The 15,000-nt window shown below is 45.4% G+C and overlaps 1 protein-coding gene across 1 annotated transcript in view; it reads right to left on the bottom strand.

Moving 5' to 3' along the window:
- The window catches only part of LOC122816562 (E3 ubiquitin-protein ligase RNF216-like), a gene marked incomplete in the record, with an annotated part of 2,262,287 nt that overhangs the window by 1,207,918 nt on the left and 1,039,369 nt on the right, over positions 1 to 15,000 (bottom strand).

The following is a 15,000-nucleotide window of genomic DNA, read 5'->3' as shown; positions in this document are numbered from 1 at the left end:
GAGTTTCCCTCCAGGGGCAAGGGAGGGAACAATAATAGATGCCGCCCGAGGGGCAGAGGGGGCCTGCAGAATCAGGGTAGCGGGGGCCTGCAGAATCAGGGTAGCAGAGAATCGTTCCCTGACAAAACTCTTTCAGCAACCCCGAGGGGCTGCCTGACTGTCCACCTTCGGAGGCAGTCGGGGGAAGATGGTCACTGTACCCAGAAGCCTGGCAACTCCTCACACAAGACAAATGGGTACGGTCTATCATATCCGAGGGTTACAAGATTCCCTTTGTCCACACTCTGGTACAAACAGCCAAGTCCCTTCCAGATGTTCCACCCAGTCTAAGGGAACAGGCAGTACTAGAAATTTCAAAACTGCTAGACAAATGGGCCATCCAGCCAGTCCCAGCAGACCAGCAAGGATCCGGAATCTATTCCAAGTTCTTTTTGGTGCCAAAAAAGACAGGGGACTGGAGACCCATTTTGGATCTCAGCAGGCTAAACAAGTCTGTTCAAAGAACAAAGTTCCTGATGGTCACGCTCCAGTCCATTCTACCCTTTTTGGGTCAGGACAATTGGATGTGCTCCATAGATCTTCAGGATGCGTACTACCATATCAAAATGAACAGGTGCTCCAGAAGGTTTCTCCGCTTCCGGCTGGGAGCCAGTCACTATCAATTCAGGGCCCTGCCCTTTGGTCTCACCACAGCCCCCAGGGTGTTCACCAAATGCATGGCAGTGGTTACGGCTCACCTGAGATGGCGAGGATTCCAGGTGTTTCCATATCTCGACGACTGGCTCCTCACTGCTCCCACCAGGCATCAACTACTGCAAGCTAGGGATTATACCATCCAAACTTGCACCGAGCTAGGTATATCAGTAAATTTTAAAAAGTCTGCATTGTCGCCTTCTCAGTCTATTATCTTTATAGGCGCAATCTTAAATTCAAAAGATCTGTCTGCAAGGCTTCCTCTCGACAGAGTTTCAGAAATCCGCGGACATGTGCAAGTCTTACCACAGTGCAACAGGATTCAAGCCAGAGTTGTACTAAATACCTTGAGCCTCATGGCAGCAGCAATCATACTAGTTCCAGTGGCTCGCTTTCACATGCGGCTTCTTCAGTGGATGCTTTTTACTCAATGGTCCTTTCAACAGCTTCCAGTGTCTCACAAGATAATAATCACTCAATCATGCAAAGACCACCTAGCTTGGTGGATGGTCTCCCCTCTGATACTCCAGGGCAGACCGTGTGTTCTTCCTCCTCCTATTGCCATTAGTGACCACGGATGCCTCCCTGATCAGGTGGGGGGGGGCATTTTCAGGGCAGGACTGTCCAGGGCACCTGGCAACCTCTAGAGTACCATTTGCACATAAATGTCTTGGAGATGAGCAGTGCTTTTGGCGTTGCAAGCTCTTCAGGACTCTCTACCCACCGGGACTATTGCAATTCTGACAGACAATATGTCTGTAGTGTGGTACATCAACAAGCAGGGTGGAACCAATTCCTATCCCTTATGTCGAGAAGCACTCAGACTCTGGCAATGGGCGATCTCCTCTCAATGGTTTCTGATAGCAACACACATCCCCGGGAGGTCCAACGTCATAGCGGACAGGCTAAGCAGAGCTATTCTCATGCCTCACGAGTGGTCTCTCAATCAGTAGCGGACAAAATCTTCCGCAGATGGGGTCAACCTTGCTGCGACCTTTTTGCAATCCCTCTCAACAGCGAGTGCTACGACTTCTTCACTCTCTTCCCCCTTCCCAGCCACTCCCCCAGAGACGCCCTAGTCCACGATTGGCCCTGGGGTCTTTTGTACGCTTTTCCACCTTTTCCCCTAATTCCCAAGCTAATTCAGAAGGCAACTGCTTCGGGATCCAGGATGATCCTCATTGCCACTTACTGGCCTCGACAAATTTGGTTCCCATTCCTGCATTGCCACCTGCTGGAGCAGCCATGGAATCTGGACCCAGTGCCAGACCTCTTGGTCCATCAGTCGGGCGGGCTGCACCAGTCCCTTCAGTCTCTCAACCTTACAAGCTTGGCTGCTCCACTTCCAACTTTAGCCAGGCTTCCGCTAATTTCTCAGTCGGTGCGTGAAATCATCCTTTCTTAGCACAAATCTGCCACCAGGAAGACTTATGCTAGTAAGTGGAAACGTTCCTCCTTCTGGGCAGAGGCTAGGAATATTAACCCGTTTACAGCCCCTGTCCATCATGTTTTAGATTTTTTAGCAGAGCTCTTTCAAGCTGGTTCTTCCTCTGCCACCATTAGGGTTCAGTTAGCTGCTATTGCAAATTTCCATGCTAGCCTGTCAGAAACCAGCATCATGTCCCACAAACTTTGCAAGGCCTTTCTCAAAGGAACTTTGTTACTTAGGCCCCCGGTCAGGGATCCCCCGCCTCCGTGGGACTTGAACTTGATATTGGCTTCCTTGATTCCCCCCCCCCCCCCCCTTTGGACCAGCGGCTTCCTGTTCCTTAAAATTGCTCTCCTGGAAGACTGTCTTTTTGGTAGCCATCACATCAGCTAGGAGAGTTTCGGAACTTCAAGCCCTCTGTATTCGTCCTCCTTATCTTGTGTTTCATAAGGACAGAGTTTCACTTAGGCCTAATCCTTCGCTTTTACCCAAGATACCCTCTGAAACAAATCTGAATCAGTCTGTTGATCTGCCCGTATTTTTTCCTAACTATTTGAACAAAGCTGAACAAAGTTTGCACCGCTTGGATGTTCACAGGCAATTACGTTTCTACTTGGACAGGACAAAGCAAATAAGAAAATCAGACCAACTTTTCCTATCCTATGCTGAGGGCAAACAAGGACTGCCAGTTTCCAAAGTAACCTTATCCAGGTGGTTGTCCTCTGTTATTACCTTGATTTATCAACTCAGACATAAACAACTCCCTGCTAAACCTAAAGGTCATTCCACCAGAGCATTGGCTATGTCGGTAGCCTTTCAAGCAAGACTACCAGTGGAATCTGTTTGTGCCGCAGCCACTTGGGCCACTCCTCATACATTCATTTCGCATTATAAGTTAGATGCGGCCTCTTGGAATAGAGCTGAGTTTGGTTCCACTGTGCTCAAGAGTCTGCTCCGATGAGCCATCCAGGACTAAGGTGCTAGGGACGCTGTCCCATTCAGCAAGAATGAAGGCGAGATAGACAACTTAACATTAAGAAGTTATGTACCTACCATAACGTTCCATGTTAGCTGTCTTCTTCTCGCCTTCTTTCTTGCGTCCCACCCTCCATCCCCCTAGCCTGGACAGACCGAGAAGAGTCCCCTTTTGGGGCCTTCTTTTTCTGGACAACTCTGATGTACATTGTGTCCTCCTCTGTCTTTGTACTATAGTTTTCCTTGTGGTTGGACAGGTGTCCTTGAATCTTTCCTTGGTGTTAGCTCTGCCAAACGAGATCTGGGGATCCGATGCCTAGCATTGTGGGATATAGGGAGGGCCTCGAGCCAGTAAATAGCTCTCAAGCTTTAGTAGATTGCCGAGTCGGAGCCAAGGATTGGCTCCAAACCCATCCAGCAAGAAAGAAGGCGAGAAGAAGACAACTAACATGGAACGTTATGGTAGGTACATAACTTCTTATTCCCTTCTATAACTCGCTTAGTGTTTAGTCAGGAGCTCTCTTATTGGTTTGTTTAAGTTCCTGGGAATTTCTTTAAATATAGCCATGTCTCTGCTACAGCCCTCTCAGTGCCTTACATTCATACACTGCAGCCTGGACACTCCCATTTAAGCAGCGAAACAAAGGACAGTAGTCAGACTGTACATTTTTCAGTAATGTCTTATTATTGTATTGCATGGTAGGTTGTTTTCAGCTGTGGGTCTGCTGGTAATCAACAGTGTCATTTTATTATGTAACAGGGTTTTATGTAAGGGTCTTTCAGTGGATGCTGAAGGATCTCTTATTCTGTCCAGTGAAATTGTCCAAGGCTTGCAGGTTGCATTTGGAATGGTAGATTGTTCTACTTGGTTGCATAGCAGTAGGCCCTTTGTCATGGAAAACCCTGTAGCCACAATCGCTGCAAGTGTCTTTTGTTTAGCGGTATTTAGAGGGGTGGTAATGAAGGGTAGACAGAGTTTGGGACTTGATTGCAGAGTGTCAGATTTTTGTACATCATAGCTTTGGTTGTGTGGGTGATGCTCCTGTCTTTTGCCTGCTTTTCTGGAGTTCCTTTTTTGGGAGCATCTTTCTTGTCAAGCAACATGTTAACAGTTTGGCATATCGAGCCTGGTGGAATTAATTCCTACCCTAATTACTGATAAACTATCAAAGTTTGATACTGGACTGACCAGAATGACCATTTTCTCTTGGCTGCTCAATTTTTTGTGCGAGGCCAGCTGCCCAACTGACCTACTGAATCTCCACTTTCTGATGCTGCACAAGTTCTCTGAGTCTGTTACTTGGAAAAATGTGTTTAGAAGTGTAGCAGAGCAATCTGAGACGTTTTTGTAGCAGTGGTCAAATTGGGTGGAAATGATGTGAGAGTTGTTAGCATGGTAAAGTTTTGAATAGTGAGCAGTGCTAATGTCCATGGTATCGGTCTTACCAGTTCCTGCAGACAGACCTTTCTCCACAAGTCTAACATTGTGATATGTACTGTTCATTTTCATTTGTCATATACTAGTACATCTGCAGCTGGAAAAAAAAAAAGGTAGAAAATAGCAGCAAATGGTAAGCAGAAGAGGCAAAGAGGGAGAGGAAAGTAATCTGTGCTTTTTTTTTCTTTTTTTCCCTTCTAGGCTGAATAGAACGGAGATGGTATGTTGGATTCCTAGGACAAGTCAGGTGAGTAAATGATGGTGAAGTTTGTCATGGAAGACTGAAAAAACTTGCACAAGCATTTATTTGGATGGGCTCGAAAAGGGAGCGTTTCTGTTGGAATGGCCTTTTTGTTAGATAGCAGATAATTGATTACAGTGGTGAGAAGATTTTATCCCCCAAGGATGTTTCTGGTTTTTGGTTTAGATGTTCATCGTGCATACAGCTGCAGTCATAACAGATGGGTTCTCCTGCCATCAGGCGGGTCCTCGGTCGGCCGAATTCCAAAGTCTAGGTCCGGCGTCTGTTGTAGTCGCTTCTTCCCTGACGTCAGTGCGACAGGGATATAAAAGAACCAGCCGACGCCATTTTCTTCAGTCTTTCTTGCCGCGCGGTGCCCGAAGCAGAAGCAGTTCGCAAGTGCCGGTCGGCCAGCTCCTGAAATTATGAAAATTTTGCAACCGAAGTCTTCTTGAAAGCTAAGTACCCGCTAGAAACTTTTCTTGCCTCAGACTGATGTCAGACAAAGTTAATAATTGTATTTCATGTGGGAAGCAAATACCGCATAAGGATTTCCATTCCCTCTGTATTCCTTGTTTAGGCCCAGACCACGATGTCTCGGTCTGTCGCTTTTGTGCTACATTCAACAAACGCACTATTGCGCCGGGCGGAGTTTGCCCAGCGTTATTTTGGCTAAACATTTAACTATATTATGTCGTCGGATACTCCAACTCCAGTTTTGTCTAAAAAGCACAAAGATAAGGACCTACACACTAGGTCCGCGGCCTCTACCGACACCACGCCAAAGCAGACTACACGTGGTCCAGTTCTCAGCGAGGCACCTACGCAGCCCCTGACTACCGACGACACTCCATTGGCGGTGTCTCCTGTGCCAGAGGTCACAGGCTCCTCGGCCCACACCCCGACTACAGATACCGAAGCCACTCTTGACGGCTAATCTCAAAATGTGGACAGGTCCACCTCCTCTCAAGGTGTCTTCAGACCTTCCTCTTCTTTTTCCATCAAGGCTTTCACTAAGTCTAAAGCAGCCATGCACTCTAAGACAAGCTACACAGGGCCTGTCTCCAGGCCCCATGCCTAAAAAACAGATGCTTAAAATGGCTGAGGATTTAATTACTCTTATCAGGGTTCTCAACCCCCCGGACAAAAGGCCCAGAGTTGAGGAAGAATCTCCCTCCTCTGATCAGGGCTCCATTATTTCAGAGCACTCTGATGATCAGGAACATTCTTACTCCCCTTTTGAAGAGTCTGATGCAGAGGAGTCCATTCCCTCTGTCTCCCCCCCCAGAGGATTACTCATTTGGGGAAACTTTGCATACCTTAAGAGAACACTTCCACTGGGAAGGCCAAGATTATTCAGATTCCAAGAAAAGGCTTAGGGAATTTCTCTTGCTACCTCAGCACAGGCCTCTGGCTATACCTCTGGTCTTGGACATCCTAGATGATGTGTACTCTGAGGCCTGCCTTAACCCGGATTCTCTACCTCCAGCCCCAGTCAAGCCTGACAGGTACTACAGGGTTCCTGACTCACACCAATTTTTATACAAAAGCCATGCTGCTGACCCAGAAACCATCTCACAGGGCCCCAAGGGAATTAAGGCCTCCACTGCTAAAAATCCATTACCTTCCGAGAGAGATTCCAGATCCTTAGAAAGGTGGGGAAAAAAGGTATATACCTCGCTTACCTTAACCATGAGGGCATTAAACTGTCAGTTCCATATGCTAAAGTACCAACAGTTTCTGTTATCACAATTGAAAAGTAAATGTCACAACCTGAACAACCAGACTTGAAGGAGTTGCAGGATTTGATGCATAGTGCAGAACAAGTGGGTAAACGTACCTTACAATGTGGTTTTGATGCTCTACAGACCTCATGTAGAGCTGCTGTTACAGGATCAGTCATACGTACACATGCCTGGCTCAAGTAACAAACCTTGCCAGATAATGTAAAAGCTAAATTACTGGATGCCCCTCTACAAAAGGATGTATTATTTGGTGCTAATGCTGAGGAGGTATTAAGGAAAATGGAGGAAAAGGCTAAATCAATGCAAACTGTGAAAGATTTTCTACAGGTACAACCCCCACGTTTCAGTAGAAATTGGCCTTCCAAAAATTGGTCCTTTCCAGCCATGGACAGACCCCAAAGAGGTAGATACAGGCGCCCGAGAGGCAGAGGGCAATACCAAGGATTGTTTAGAGGCAGACAATGGCAAGCTCCTACACAAAGAGGTGCTGAGGATAACTCGTAACCATTCAGAAAGCAAGCCCAATGACTTTCCCCTTTGCATGCCAAGCAAGACTCAAATGGCAGCACCCTTAGGTGGAAAACTGGCATTATTTACAAAAAAATTGGCATATTGTCACAAAAGACAAATGGATCCTGGACATTATAAACAGAGGCTACAGATTCCATTTTCACACCCTTCCAAAAATGAGGCATGCCAAACCTGCCACACAATCAAAGGGTAGAGGCACAAAGACAAATTACAGATCTCATAGACATGAAAGTTATTCAAGAGGTACCTACGCACGAACAAGGTCAAGGTTTTTGTTCCAGACTATTCCTGGTACCAAGGAAGGGAAAAGATTGGAGACCTGTTTTGGACCTATCCATCCTAAACACATTTCTACTCGTACCAAAATTCAAGATGCTCACTCTACAGCAGCTTCTTCCCATGCTGGGCAAGGAGTCTTGGCTGGTAACATTGGACCTCAAGGAGGCATACCTGCATGTCCCAATCAGACAAAATTGCAGAAGATACCTCAGATTTCTTGCAGGTTCAACCCATTATCAATTCTCTGCATTGCCCTTTGGATTATCTACTGCCCAGAGTATTCACGAAATGCCTGGCATCAGTAATTGCCTACTGCAGACTTCAAGGGATACAAATATACCCCTATTTGGACGACTGCCTGATCCAAGCGGACAGCAAGCACATTCTTCTGAAACATCTGGCTTGTGTAATAATGTTGTTGAATTCTCTGGGATACACAGTCAACAAAAAGAAATCAAGGCTACTACCCTCTCGGAAAATAATTTTCCTGGGTGCCAACTTGGACACAAACACCCAGATGGCCCACCTCACGCCAGAGAAGCAGGGCAACTAACTCAATACTTCAGAGCACTAGCAAATTGCACCAGGCTGACTGCAAGGAAAATCCTGCAGGCTCTGGGATTCATGGCATCTTGCATCTTACTAATCCCATGTGCAAAGCTGCATATGAGGAAACTTCAATGGTACCCGAAAAACCTATGGTCTCAACACAGCCACAGTTTGGAAACAATAATACCACTAATTCCATGTCTTCAAAAGGAATTTCTGTGGTGGGCTCAAGCATGCCAAACAAACACAGGTCTCCCATTCAGCAAGCCTCAAGCAAATAAAGTCATCACAACAGACGCCTCGGACTACGCCTGGGGGGGTGCACATGACAGATCGGTGCATTTAGGGCAAGTGGTCTCAAAAAGAAAAGCACCTTCACATCAATCAAAAGGAAATGCTGGCAGTAATAAATGCTATTATAGCTTTCAAAGACCTTCTGCAACCAGGTCAACTATTGATAAGAACGGACAACACCACAGTAATGTGGTGCATAAACAAACAGGGAGGAGCACATTCATACCCCCTATGCAGACTGGCCATGTCACTTTGGAACATGGCCATGGACTTACAAATCGAACTACAAGCACAGTACTTGCCAGGCAAGGAAAACACACTGGCAGACAACCTAAGCAGAAATATGACAGATCCACACGAATGGAAGTTGCATCCTCAAGTTTTTACAGAGATAATCCAAGCATGGGGAAGGCCAGACATAGATCTCTTTGCCTCCCACAAAAATCACCAATTGACAAAATTCTGCTCAAGGATTTTTCATCCAAAGGCCTGGAGAGTGGACGCTCTCTCTTTCAGTTGGACATCAATGACAGCTGACCAAAGTTCTGTTGAAAACCAGAGCAGACAGACCAAAGATGATTCTCATTGCTCCAGACTGGCCAAGACAACACTGGTACTCACTCCTGAGGAGCCTGACGCATTCTCCACCATGGACCCTGCCTCTCAGCACAGCTTCAAAACTCTTCACAGTCAGCTAAAAACACTCAATCTAGCCGCATGGAAGATTCCTTAACATTACAACAGACCCTACTCTCCAAGGAGGTGCAGGATGTCATTTTGGAGGCCAGAAGGCCGTCTACTAGAAAAGCTTACTCCGCAAAATGGAAACGATTTTGTCTGGAATGAGAAAAAGGGCCAGGATCCTGGAAAACTGAATTCACCTCAAATATTACAGTACCTAGCTGAGCTCCTAAGCAGTGGACTTTCATTCTCCTCCATCAAAATCCATGCCTCAGTCATTTCTGCAGAATACAACACTGATCCACCCTTATTCTCTCACCCCAATCTAAAACCCCCAAGGAAACAACCAATACCTGCTTGGGATCTCAATTTCATTCTGGAAAAACTGACCTTGCCTCCTTTTGAGCCAGCTGCCTCATCAGATTTGCAATATTTGTCCTGGAAAACAGCTTTCCTTCTGGCTATTACCTCAGCTCGTAGAGTTTCAGAACTACAAGCTCTCATAGCTGTGCATCCTTTTATCATCTTCCATCAGGACAGAGTTTCATTACGAACCAACCTGTCCTTTATGCCAAAAGTGGTATCCAGGGTAGCTTTGTATCAGGCCATACATTTACCTACCTTTTATCCTAATCCTCAAAACAAAGGGGAGAGATTACTACATTCCTTGGACATCCACAGACAACTGTGTTATTATTTGGACAGAACAAAGCCTTTCAGAAAATCAGAACAGCTCTTTGTGTCCTATGCTATAGGAGCTCAAGGAAAGCCAATTTCCAAACAGACAATCTCAAAATGGATAGCCCACTGCATAATGCTTTTGCTATTCTTTTCATGGCAAAACTGTACCTACAGGCATCAGATCTCACTCCACAAGGGCCACGGCTACTTCTGCAGCCTTTCTTAGAGGAGTTCCTACCAAAGATATTTTAGAAGCAGCCACTTGGAGTTCTGTGCATACCTTCTCCAAGCACTACCACCTTCCACTATACTCCAAATCTAGAGCGGGCTTTGCCACTGCAGTCTTGCAGGGCATTCTGGCTCCTCCTAGTTCCACCTAGTGCCTACCACCCCTTTCTTAGCTTTGGGATTCTACCCATCTGTTATGACTGCAGCTGTATGCACGATGAACATAGTACAGTTTTGTACCTACCATAAATGTAGATGTTCATGTGCTAATACAGCTGCAGTCCAGGTTTCCCTCCCTCCTTCCCCTCTTGGGACAGGCCTATTGGCTAACATATCCTCATGCAACCAGATTGGGGTATTCATTCATGATGTATTTGCTTGCACTACTATATTTTGATTATATGGCATTGCTTTATTACACAAATTTATGTATTGCCTTCCTTCTGGGGGCACCTGACATCTGGGGCAAGAAAAACTGAAGAAAATGGCGTCGGCTGGTTCTTTTATACCCCTGTCACACTGACGTCAGGGAAGAAGCGACAACCGACCGGACCTAGACTTTGGAATTCGGCCGATCGAGGACCGCCTGACAGGAGAACCCATCTGTTATGACTGCAGCTGTATTAGCACTCGAACATCTACATTTATGGTAGGTACAAAACTGTACTTTTCTGCATCAGTTCAGCTAGTGATGAATAATGAGGGGAGAAGGGCTGTGTATGTCCAAGGACTCGAAGAGGGCAGGACATGATTAAGGAAACGGTAAGGCACTAACCAGAAATGCCTCTAGAATAACAAGACAGGGAATTCATTTTTGTTCTGTTTTAGTTGAAGTAAATTTTTGTTTTTTGTAATAGATGAAGCAAGTGTAGACTTTTAGCTGACAGCATGCTACTTCCTTGCCCAAAACTGATACATTCCTATTAAATGCCTGCTGCAACCAAGACCTTTAAAATAAGTTCAGTCTTCCTTATTGAAGTTTTTTTTTCCTTTTTATTACTTTTACAAGCACTTTTTAAATGTTTGGTAATAAACTAACCAGTTGTCTGTTAGTATTATGTTCAATTTGACTACAGCTCTCCTCTCACAATGCTTTGTGCGTCCACTAATTTCTAGATTTTGTTGCAAACACTTGAGCATCTGAGAAAAGTGGCTCAAGCTCTTTCAGACTGAGATGCTGCTTCTGCTTTTAGTTGCAGTGATTTTTTTGCCTTTTTTACTTGGTTTGGATGGGCATTTACCAATTTGCATATATGTGGGTCAGAGCTTTTCTTTTTTGGGAAAATATTTCTTGAATAGTTTTATGGGCCTCCCTGCTTCCATGGCGGCTTTGTCACCATTTCATGATTTCCTTCAGCAGTTAACTACTTACAACTTGCCCTGTGGTTTGACTTTTTTTTTTCTCCAGTGTCTGTGTCTCCTGTTGGCACTTATTCTTCACCTTTGCCTGTACTTATTCTACATCAAATGCCACAAACAATGAGATTCTTAAAAGTGTAATCACAAATCCACCCCAACCCCCATTCATGACAGAATTTGTTTGTGGTATGCTTGGAAGCTTTAAATATGGATGTAGTTTTGAACTTGGAACTTGTTTGACAAGGATTGCTTCCTAGGCACTACTCATCTGAGGACAAACACAAGAAAAAAGCTAAATGTGAAGGGAACGTGGAAGCTTTAACTTCTTTAGGGTCCTCCTCATCTCCTTAAGATTATTAGGATCAGAAGTGGCTATTCTAGTGCCTCTGTAGATGTTCTTCGTGTTTCACTGTTGCAGTCATCACATTTGGGTTATCTGCCTGCAGGTAGCTCTCAGCCGGCCTAAATACCAGAGTCTTCGGATTTCTGCGTCCAGATAGTCGCTTCTTCCATGGTGTCAGTTTGTCAGGAGTATAAAACATGCAGCTGACGCCATTACTCCAGTCATTCTTGCCGTGCGGTGCCCGAAGCAGAAGCAGTTCGCAGGTGACGGTCGGCCGACTCCTGAAATTTTCATTTTCTAGTTTCAGACCTGAAGTCTTCTAAAAGATAAGTACCCCGTTGGGGATCCTCTTTTCGTGTTCTAACAGAGGTCAGAAAAAATTAACAATTGTCTTGCCTGTGGAAAGCGAAAACCTTCTAGAGAATTTTATTTTTACTGCATCTCCTGTTTAGGCCCAGACCACGACGTCCCTCTCTTTCGGTTTTGTGTCTTGTTCAACGCCCAAACTATTCGTCGTTTGGCTATTTTTGTAGCTAAATACTTTTGTTCTCTATGTCCGTACTCCAAAATGGCTTCGTTAAGCCATCCGACTACCAATCGCTCAAAGAAATGTAAGGGTAAGGACAGACTGCATATGTTTAAAACTGCTGATGACGCTTCCATTAAGCTAGTCGCCAGTTTGCCGGTACTCAGTGAGGCGCTTTTGCAGCCCCTGGTACCCGCTACTACAGATTCGCAGGCCTCTACTGAGACCCATTCAGAGTCCGGTATGCAGCGAGATGCTTCTTCGACTATGGAACCTGCGGATGTATGTACCTTGGATGGGTCCGGACCCGCTGTGCAGGCACCGGCTTCTGAGGGTGTATTCAGGCCTACAGATTTTCATATTAAACAGACTTCGTTTCATGCTAAGAATACCGAATCTCAGGCCTAAAGCTCGCACTACGTCTCGAAAACAGACGACTAAACCGCATTCTCAGGCCCATATGCCTCAAAAACAAATGTTTAGAATGGCTGAAGACCTTGTTACCTTAATAAGGGAAGCTAGCCTTCCCCCTCTAAGAGACCTAGAACTGATTTTCTTTCTGATTCTTCTGATCAGGAATCTGATACTGACTACAGTAGATTCCATTCCCTCTGCTTCACCTCCAGAAGATTATTCCTTTGGAGAAACCTTGCATACCCTTAAGGAGCATTTCCGCTGGGAAAGCCAGGACTATTTTGAGTCCAAAAAGAGACTTAGGGAATTTTTACTCCTGCCTCAACATAGGCCTCTAGCTATCCCTCCTGTTCTGGAGATTGTAGATGACGTTTTCTTGGAGTCTAGCCTTACCCCAGACACTTTGCCTTCAGCTCCCAGGAAACCTGACCGGTACTACAGAGTGCCCGACTCTCATTAATTTGTCTTCAATAATCCTATTGCGGATGCAGCGACCATTTCCCAAGGACCAAAAGGCATTAAGGCTACTACTGCCAAAAATCCTACCCCTTCTGATAGGGACTCTAGAGCTTTAGACAGATGGGGTAAGAAGGTATACACTTCTGCTACTTTGGCCATTGGGGCTTTAAATTGCTAGGTTCATACGTTAAAGTATCAGTCGCATATTATAAGACTACTTAAACAGAAAATGATGATTCCTGACTGTGCTGAGCACAAAGATTTGCAAGAGTTAATGCATTCTGCTGAACAAGTTGGTAAACCTACTATGCAATGTGATTTTGATGCTTTGAAAGCATCTTGCAGGGCTGCTGTCACTGGGTCTGTACTGAGAAGGCATACCTGGCTTAAGGAACAAAACTTGCCAGATCATGTTAAAGCTAAATTAATGGATGCACTCTTAAACCAAGACCTCATTTTTGGCAACAAAGCAGAAGTCCTCAAAAGGATGGAGGAAAAAGCTAAATCTATGCAAACTGTTAAAGATTTCTTACAAGTAGGCATTGTCCTTCAAAGAACTGGTCTTTTCCAGTCCCCTCCAGGCGTTCTCAGTCCAAACGAGCAGCAGACCACCAAGACAAGTCTCCGGCTATGCACAGATCTAAGCAGTGAGGGGCTCCCACTTACAAAGCAGGGATAGCAAGCCTCCCCCCTCTGGAAAAACGGCACAATGACTTATCCATAACTCTTCCAAGCCCTGCTCAGCTACTTGCTCCCTTACGAGGAAAGCTCACCCTGCATGCAAAAAACTGGGAACTCATTACCCAGGACGAATGGGTTGTAAACATAGTGTCCCTAGGATACAGATTCCACTTCCACTCACTCCCAACCCCAAGTAGATGTCCAGACCTCCCCCCAACTCATTGGGTGGAGGCCCAAAAACAAGTGCTTCCTCTCCTCAGTATCAGAGCTATCCAATCTGTCCCAGCAGAACAAAGGTGGTAAGGTTTTTATTCAAGACTGTTCCTGGTTCCCAGAAAAGTAAACTCCTGGCATCCTGTCCTGGACCTGTCTATTCTCAACACCTTTCTAGTGGTTCCAAATTTCAAAATGATTACTCTTCAACATCTTCTTCCTATGCTAGCCAAGGATGCCTGGCTAGCAACCTTAGACTTAAAAGAAGCTTACCAGCACATCCCAGTAAGGGAAACCTGCAGACAATACCTACAATGTTCTTCGTGTTTCACTGTTGCAGTCATTACATTTGGGTTATCTGCTTGCAGGTAGCCCTCAGTCTGCCTGATTATCAAAGTCTTGGGTCCTGCGTCGGTTGCTGTCTCATCTTCCATGACGTCAGGTAGTCAGGGGTATAAAGCATGCAGATGACGCTATTACGTCAGTCTTTCTTGCCGTGCAGTGTTCGAAGCAGTTCGCAAGGGCCGGTTGGCAGACTCCTGAAATTTCTGTTTTCGAGTTTCAGATCCGAAGTCTTCAACTAAGCTAAGTACCCCGTTGGGGATCCTTTTTCTAAAAGTTAACAATTGTATTTCTTATGGAAAGCAAATGCCTCAAAGATTTTCATTCTTACTGCTTTCCTTGCTTAGGTCCAAACCACGATGTACCTCGCTGTCAGTTTTGTGCCTTATTCAAACCTCAAACTATTTGTCGTTGGTTTATTTTCGCATCTAAATATTTTGGTACCCGGTTCAGTTATCCAGAAATGGCTTCGATAAGCGACCAGACTACCGACATTATGAAAAAAACACAAAGATAAAGACAGACAGACAGCATAGGTCCAAAGCTGCCGATGACGCTTCTCCTATGCTAGTCGCCAATTCGCCGGTACTCGGGTGCTTTTGCAGCTTTCAATACCCGCTACTTCAGATTCGCAGGCCTCTACTGAGACTTATTCGAAGTCTGATATGCCGTGAGATGCTTCTTCGAATGTGGGACCTGCAGATGCCTCTACCTTGGATGGGTCTGGAGCCACTGTGCAGGCACCGGCTTCTGTGGGTGTATTCAGGCCTACTGACTTGCATATTAAAACAACACCATCTTCTTCAAGGCCTAAAACGCGATCCACACCCTTCTCCCTCTTAGAGACCTAGAACTGATTTTCCTTCTGATTCTTCTGATCAGGACTCTGAAATTTCTTT

This window comes from Protopterus annectens, chromosome 12.part0 (assembly GCF_019279795.1).
Source record: "Protopterus annectens isolate FY-2018-M chromosome 12.part0, PAN1.0, whole genome shotgun sequence".
Classification (NCBI taxonomy): Eukaryota; Metazoa; Chordata; order Ceratodontiformes; family Protopteridae; genus Protopterus; species Protopterus annectens.
Note: the sequence above shows the minus strand (reverse complement) of the source record. Positions and strands in the feature narration are given on the sequence as shown.